Source organism: Ursus americanus, chromosome 20 (genome assembly GCF_024610735.1).
Source record: "Ursus americanus isolate L20-20 chromosome 20, mUrsAme1.1.p, whole genome shotgun sequence".
Taxonomy (NCBI): Eukaryota; Metazoa; Chordata; class Mammalia; order Carnivora; family Ursidae; genus Ursus; species Ursus americanus.
In genome coordinates, this window is record NC_142146.1 from 53,923,249 (window position 1) to 53,932,350 (window position 9,102).

General features: G+C 38.0%; 1 long non-coding RNA gene across 1 annotated transcript in view; it reads left to right on the forward strand.

The window, feature by feature from the left end:
- Positions 1-9,102, forward strand: part of LOC148108436 (uncharacterized) — a 61,263-nt gene that overhangs the window by 16,896 nt on the left and 35,265 nt on the right. The window lies entirely within an intron of this gene.

Here is a 9,102-nt window from a genome sequence, read left to right on the forward strand (position 1 = left end):
ACCAATGATAATGTTTACTATGAGGGTTAAATAAGTCAAGCTAGATAAACCCAGGCAACAATAGCATGTATAATGAAAGAGTGGTAAAAAGGAGTTAAAACACTCTAAGGTCCTTGTATTTTCCTAAATATGGGTAATGATACTGATTATCTTCAGACATTAAGTTAAATATGAATGTTAAGATTTCTAAGGCAATGGTATCCGTTTTCTATTGCTGCACAGCAAATTCCCACAAATTTAGCAGCTTAAAGTAACACACGTTTCTATTTCACAGTTTCTGTGGGTCTGTGGGTCAGGAGTCCAGGCGTGGCATAGCTGAATCCTCTGCTCAGGGTCTCACAAGGCTACAGTCCCAAGTGATTCTCATCTAGAGGGCAGGGTCCTCTTCCAAGCTCATTCAGGTTATTAGCAAATTCAGTTTCTTGTGGTTGTAGGCCTGAGGGCTCAGCTACTAGAGGCTATCCCTCTTCACAGGCCATTAACAACATGACTGCTTTCTTCCAGGTCAGCAGAACAAATCTAATGCCTCGAATATCCATTTTCAGTCCCTTTTAAGGTTCTCCTGATTAGGCCAGGCCTACGCAGGATAATCTCCCTTTTGATCAACTCAAAGTCAACTAACATGAGACCTTAATATCTTAAAAATGTCTTCACCTTTGTCATATAATTTAATGAGGAGAGTAACATCCATCACATTCACAGGCACATCTGCACTCTTAGAAAGGGAATTATAAGCCACAGGATGGGAATTTTGGAGGGTCTCTGAATTCTGCCTACCGCAGTTGAATTAGATTCCATAATTTCCAAATCAGTGGAGGTGAAAAAAAAGGAAGGGAAGAAAAATTATAGTCAACTGAAACAAAGATAAGGGTGAAAACACTGAAGTGGGATCAATAGAAAATATAAAATAAAATGATAAATAAATACAATGTCAAGAAACTATATTCTCCAGATGTAGACTAAGAATGTCAAACAGAATTTGAAAGAAAGTTTAACTCTATATTACTAACAAGAAATACATCTTACCGTAAGAATACAGAAAGGTTGAAAGGTAGGACAAGCAAACACTAACCAAAAGGAAATTGAGGTGGTTATATTAGAAACAGGCAAACTCAAGAGAAAAAATACTATTGGAGATCAAATGGGTCATTGCTATCAAAAATCAATCTACCAGCAAGATATGACAATTCTAAACTTGTCAGTACTTAATAAAATTGCTTTGGCATACAAGAAGCAAAAATTACTGAAGGTATGAGAAGAAATGAACGTATCACCATTAGTTGGCAAGATTTTACCATTCCCCCCTCTTTGGTCAATAAATCAAGCAGACAAGGTCTGAATGAACAATGATCAAACTTGGCCTAAGAGATACAGAATAGTGTACTTAAATATTAAAGAACGTACATTTTTTTCCAAACATATGTGGAACATTTACAAAAAGTGACTACATACTAGGATATAAAGCATCTCAATAAATGTCCAAGAATCAGTATTTCTGACCACAGTGAGATTAAGTTAGAAATAAATTTTAAAAAGAATTTAAAATTTCTATACTGTGCAGAGTTAGAAAAATACTTCTAAATAATTGATGGATCAAAGAAAAAATGGATGGATCAAAGAAATTAGAAAATACTTAAAATAACTAACAAATACAATGAGTAAAAAAATGTGTGGCATGCAGATAAAATGATACTTTGGGGAAATTTACAGACTTAAATGCTTACATGGAAAAGAAAAAAAACTGATAATTAATGAGACTGAGAATAAATGAGAATTCACCATAAGCTATTATCATAAACAAACAAAAACAAAAGCAACAGGAGACAAAGTAGAGAAAGTAGAATGTGGAAAATAATAAAGATAAAAGCAGAAATTAATGAAGAAGAAAATAAAGTAAATAATTTACTATTTAGTTATATATGTTACTTTTACATATTAGCAATACATTACTGAGATCTTTTTACTCAGCAAATATTACTTAAGTAATAATATATTACTTAGAAGTTCATAGTATTACTTTTATATGTTACTTATACATTTTTTTCTATAGAAACTAAAGACTAAAACCAAAAGCAAGGAATGAGTAACATTAGTTCAGGTTAAAGGTTATTTCTCTGGGGAAGGAGAGAAATGTAATCATTTAGGGGCATACAGAGGTCTTCAACGATATTGGTGATATTCTATTTCCCTAGCTGGGTGGGAGAGATATTGGTGACCCTTTAAATCTTTACTTCTTTTCTTCTTTAAAATGCACATATATATTATATAATCTTTCATATTGTGATGTTTCACATTTTTTAAAATTAAAAACATTTTAAGTAAGATAAAGCAAAAATCTTTTAACCAAGTCTGCTCCAGAGGAGGATAAACTCATCGGTTTTATGTATATCTTTCTGAATTATTTTGTATGCATTGACATGCATATATCTGAGAAACATGTAGTTTGTTATTTTGTGGGGCAGGGTTAACATAAACTATTTTAGAATGTGTTTTTTCCCCTAATACCTCTTAGCAAGCTTTTCCTTTAAGTATATGGACACTTACCATTTTTTGGTGCAACACAGTATTACATGGTTTGGGGACATTCTTTATTTACCCTGCCTCCTTGTATCAACCAGCAAGCAAGGTTGTGCAACAGTAATAAACTCAGAATCTTGGTAGCTCAAGAACAGTTTCATTTCATGCTCAGGACACCTGTCCACTGTGAGCTGTCATCCTGTGTCGCTGAAACAGAGAAGGTATGAAGATTCTGTCCCAGGCCCTTTCTGCCCAAACCCTTAGGGAAGCAGTACTCCATAGCACAAATAGTTTGATGGAAGAGAAAGCTGTGGCTTCCATGATGGGCCCCTGCAATCTGGACTCTCCAAGAAAGGCCAAAATCTTCCTGGAGGATAATGGGTTATTCTTTGCCACTCACCGGCAGGATGACTCACTGGGCCTCAGATTCAGCACCATACAGCTGCCCTGGGGAGGCTCCCTTGACCTAAGACTGAATCACAGATTGTTCCACTAAGCTTCTTAGTAGCCTCTGTGCCCACTACCCTTCATACCTGGCACAGTGCTTGGCACATGACAATTAATAAATGCTTGTTTAATTGCTGGCAAAAGGATATTTTTTGAATAAATATATTTGATTTCTGTAAACCCATATAATTAGAAAAATAAAAATTTTCCATACTGAATTAAAGAGAAAGCCACACCATATAATCTGTGAACTTGAGGTCTTCCTTACTTTTGGGTATTTACATTTCATACTGAGATTTCTATAAATATTTTCTTACAAACTTATGTGTATCTTTTTGACTTGGCAAGTATTCAGTAAAGGGTTGGTGGAGCAAGATGTCCCAAGTAGTTGGATAGAAAATTGATGGAGAATATGGAGTGGGCAATAATGAGAAGCCTATACTCAACAACAAAGAAGTTTTCAATGGTTAAAAAGGGCTTTATCCAGAAAGTCAGATTTCAAGCGTTAAGGATGCTAGCTTAGGAAAGAGTATGGAAAATGTGAGTTAGGGTACCTGTTTCAGAAAGGAACTGGAGTGCAAGAAACCGAGTTATCAGACTTGAATTTTAACAGCTGGTAATAGGACTTATTTAAAAAGGCAAAAAAATAAAAATACAAATAAAATTTAAAAAGGCAATTGTTTAGTTGTTAAAATGAGGACACCACGTTATGACTAAGTTAGTGGTTAGAATAACTCTATGCTGGGTCTTAGAAAGAATTGGAGCTGCTTAAGTACTTGATGTCTCAGATAGGGATGGAGACACTTAGATTCTAAAAGAGGCTCAAGTGGGAGTACCTGGGTGACTCAGTTGGTTAAGCATCTGACTTCCGCTCAGGTCATGACCTTGGGGTCCTGGGATTGAGCCCCATGGTGGGCTCCCCACTCAGTGGGGGGGGGGGTCTGCTTGTTCCTCACCCTCTCCCTCTTCCCCTCCACCCAACTCATGCCCTCTCTCAAATAAATAAATAAATAAATAAATAAAATCTTCAAAAAAATCAAGGAGATCAAGTGGCCTCAACTATGGGGATAAGGGATTGCAGTTGTTATGCCTGATAGCAGCAACTGAGCATGACAAATAGGATACTATGCCTCTCCTACACTCATAATAGTCTGTATTAGTCAGGGTTCTCCAGAGAAATGAACACATACAGATATAGATATGAAGAGATTTATTATGAGAGATTGACTCATGTGATAGAGGGTAAGTCCCATGATCTGCAGTCTGTAGGCTGGAGGCCCAGGAAAGCAGGGGGTATTAAGTCCAGTCCAAACCGAAATGCCAGAAAACCATGTGAGCCAATGGTGTAAGTCCCACTCTGAGTCGGAAGGCCTGAGAACCAGGAGTACTCATGTCAGAGGGCCAGAGAAGATGGATGTCCCCGATCACACAGACAGCAAATTTTCTTTCCCTCGAATTTTCTTCTATCAGGCCCTCCAAGGATTGGATGATGCCCAATGGTGTGGTTGAGGGTAACCTTCTTTACTCAGTTTATGGATTCAAATGCCAGTCTCTTCCAGAAATACTTTCACAGACACACCAAGAGTAATATTTTGCTTTCTGGGCATCCCTTAGCCCAGTCAAGTTGACCATAAGATTAACCATCCCACAGACCTTTGTAATGGAGCACAGTACTCTTTCCCACAAAGCCAAGATACAATTTTATACTCCCTCTCAAAAAAGTTATTAACTATAAATCTCATTTGGCCAGCAAATATAAACCTATCTTCTATCCTTATGACCAGTAATAAAATAATAACAGTTACCATTTACTGAGTGTGTACCATGTGTAATGTACTAGGCTGCCTTATATCTCATTTATTACTTACAATAACCCTGAGAGATAGATAATGTTATTTCCCAATTTACAGATGAAGAAATTAAGGTGAGAAGTAACTTGCTCAAATTTATACAGAAGAAAAAAAAAGGGTACAGTTGTGACTATGACTGGAAGCCAGGTCTGTCTGATTTCAGAGTCTCTGCTAAACTAATTAAATTTAGACAGTATAATGCTTCAAGCCTGAACCCAGCTAAATACTCTGATGTGTTTCTAGAGTATTTAATCTGTACCCTGACATTTCTTATTCTGGAGTTAATTTTAGCTATGTCCTTAAACCAGCTGTTTGCCCCAGACTGCATTATTTGAGATAAGAGGGCTACTAATGGAAAGCGAAGTCTAATGAAAATAATTTTGTTTCATCTGACCTTGGTGGCATTTCAAGAAAGCCAACCCTGGAGCAACAGAACAGGGACTGGGGAAACTTGAGGGGCTGCCCTATCTCTTGGGGGCCTGACTTTTTATATAGCTTGTCACTTTAAGTCTGATACCATCTCCCTTTCTTAGTCTAACATTCCTTTTATCTGCTTACTCAAAAATTCCCTTTGGAATTTTTTATCAAAAACTATCATCTGGACCCTAAAGACTCCACCAAAAAACTACTAGAACTGATAAATGAATTGAGTAAGGTCTCAGGATACAAAATCAACATACAGAAATCTGTTGCATTTCTACACACCATAATGAAGCATCAGAAAGAGAAATTCGGAAAACGATCCACTTAAAATTTCACCAAAAACTGTAAGATACCCAGGAATAAACTTAACCAAAGAGGTAGAAGATCTATACTCTAAAAACTATAAAACACTGATGAAAGCAATTAAAGATGGAACAAAGAAATGGAGAGACATTCCATGCTCATGGATTGGAAGAACAAATATTGTTAAAATGTCAATACTAGGCAAAGCAATCTACACATTTAATGCAATTCCTATCAAAATACCAGCACCATTGTTCACAGAACTAGAACAAACAATCCTAAAATTTGTATGGAACCAAAAAAGACCCCTGATAGCCAATGTACTCTTGAAAAACAAAAGCAAAGCTGGAGGCATCACAATTCCAGACTTCAAGTTATATTACAAAGTTGTAGATCAAAACAGTATGGTACTGGCACAAAAATAGACACATAGATCAATCAACAGAATAGAAAACCCAGAAATAAACCCACAGCTATATGGACAATTAATCTTAGACAAAGCAGGAAAGACTAGCCAATGGGAAAAGGACAGTCTCTTCCACAAATAGTACTGGGAAAACTGGAGAGTAACATGCAAAAGAAAGAAACTGGACGACTTTCTTACACCATACACAAAAATAAATTCAAAATGGATTAAAGACCTAAATGTGAGACCTAAAACCACAAAAGTCCTAGAGGAGGACACAGGCAGTAACTTCTTTGACATCAACTGCAGCAACTTCTTACTAGATATGTCTCCTGAGGCAGGGAAACAAAAGCAAAAATAAACTATTGGGACCTCAACAAAATAAAAAGCTTCTGCACAGTGAAGGAAACAATCAACAAAACGAAAAGACATCTACTGAATAGAAGATATCTAAAAATAACATATTTGATAAAATGTTAGTATCCAAAATCTATAGCTTGTAAAATGGAACACCCGAAAACCAAATAATCCAGTTAAAAAACGGGCAAAAGAAATGAACAGACATTTTTCCAAAGAAGATATACAGATGGCTAACAGACACATGAAAAAATGCTCAATATCACTTATCATCAGGGAAATGCAAATCAAAACCCCAAGGAGATATCACCTTACACCTGTCAGAATGGCTAAAATTAATAACTCAGGAAACAACAGTTGTTGGTGAGGATGAGGAGAAAGGGGAACCCTCTCACACTGCTGGTGGGAATGCAAACTGGTGTGGTCACTGTGGAAAACAGTATGGATGTTTCTCAAAAAGTTAAAAATAGATTTATCCTATGATCCAGCAATCACACTACCGGGTATTTACTCAAAGAGTACAAAAACACGGGCAACCTTCTCGGGTCCTCTCCCTCTTCGGGAGCTTTGTACAATCACTTTGCTATAGCTCAATACACCTTGTTTTGCTGCCCACCACTCTACGATCTACCTCCTCACTCTTGGAAGCGGCATGACCAAGGACCATGGAGAAAAAATCCTGTAACACTTATGGGGGATTGTCAGGGATCTCCACCATCATTAAGAACAAGTAACCAATAAAGGTCCTCAAACTCCAAATGGTGGATGATGGAGCCCCACATGGAGGTCAAACCAGACATCTACAGGGGACCCCCTGACAGGTCGGGATGAGACAAACCCTGACTGCCACCCCATCCAATGCCCCTGACCAGCAGGTAAGTAGCTACAATCAGTTGTCGCCCTTCTTCCCTAACAGCAGTTAGGGTTACCTCTTCAGAGGGGAGAATGATGGATAGTTGGAAGGCAGGCAGGCAGGGGCAAGGGGCCCCGCCCTAAGAGGAAACCACCCTCAAAAGGATTTTACACCACCCTGGAAGGAGTCCTCCACCCTTTCCCATATGACAGGCATAGGGAGGGTTAATTGGATTAAAACAGCCGCCAACAAGCCCATAAAACTGCCTAGACTTAGAAACTTCCTTGGCAACGTTCTTGGGACCCCTCCCTCCTTGGGAGCTTTGTACTACCACTTTACCATTGCTCAATAAACCTTGCTTTGCTGCCCCCCCCCAAAAAAACACCCACTAATGCAAAGGAATACATGCGCCCTTATAATTATAACAGCATTAATTATAAAAGCCAAGATATGGAAGCAGCCCAAGTGTCCACTGGTTGATGAATGGATAAAGAAGATGCGACACACACACAGACGTGCAATGGAATATTATTCAGCCATCAAAAAGAATGAAATCTTGTTATTTGCAAAGACGTGGATGGAGCCAGAGAGTATAACGCTAAGGGAAATAAGTCAGTCAGAGAAAGACAAATACCATATGATTTCACTCATATATGGAATTTTTTTTAAAAGATTTTATTTATTTGACAGAGATAGAGACAGCCAGCGGGAGAGGGAACACAAGCAGGGGGAGTGGGAGAGGAAGAAGCAGGCTCATAGCGGAGGAGCCCGATGTGGGGCTCGATCCCACAACGCCGGGATCACGCCCTGAGCCAAAGGCAGACGCTTAACCGCTATGCCACCCAGGCGCCCCTCATACGTGGAATTTAAGAAACAAAACAAATGAGCAAAGAGGGAAAAAAAGAGAGAGACAAATTAAGAAACAGACTCTTGACTATAGAGAATATAGTGATGGTTACAAGAGGGGAGGGGAGAGGTGAAAAGGGTGATATAGGTGGTGGGGATTAAGGAGTGTACTTGTGATGAGCACCAGGTGATGTATGGAACTTCTGAATCACCATATCCTACACCTGCAACTAATATAACACTGTATGTTAACTGGAATTAAAATAAAAACTTAAAATTTAAAAAAGTTTAAATAATTTCTTTGTAAATGTTCTTTCTACACCCAGAATAGTCTACTTAATTTTTAAAAAAATAAAATTTTAGTTTTAATAAAAATAAAACCTGTATATCATAGGCCTTTTATAGCTCTTTTAAAAATCAACTTGCTAAGCACTGAGGGAAGATTTTCAATCTGGATAATTTATTCTGTGTACATGAGCAATGTTTGCCAACTGTCAGGCTGGCTATAGTTAATTAAATATTGAGTTAGGCATTCTGATGTGGAAACTCCCAACTGTCAAAACCTGGAGGTCTTTTTTTAAATATCATTCAATTTATTATTTATTTATTTATTTATTTATTTATTTATTTATTTATTGGCCTGGAATAACATCTTGCTGCTGAATGGCCAGTCAGCAGAGGTGTGCATCCATGTGGTTTTATTTATTTCTTTATTTTGGGGGCCTTTATTCAGACTTTTGTTCAACCCCCTCTATTTTTAGTCCCTCATTTCATCCCTTCCATCTGTATCCTGTGCATCAACACTCCAAGCTTCGGCTTTATCCTGTTGCATCAGTTACCACTGTTAAAAAGAAAACCACAGGCCCAAAATGGCATCACTTGGGCCAGTATGAGTCACCAAACTGGGGCTTAATACCTAATCTAACTGCAGATTCAACTTCCCCCAGAAATAGATCTTAACCTGTCAATCAGAAATTCTCTGAACAGCACCAATGATGTAATTTGTCACATGGGCCTTCTCCATTCCCCAAAGGAAGATGAAGTAATCCACCTAAAAAGGTCCCCTGCCCTTCTCCCTAAGGGAGGGTGACTTTGCCTGA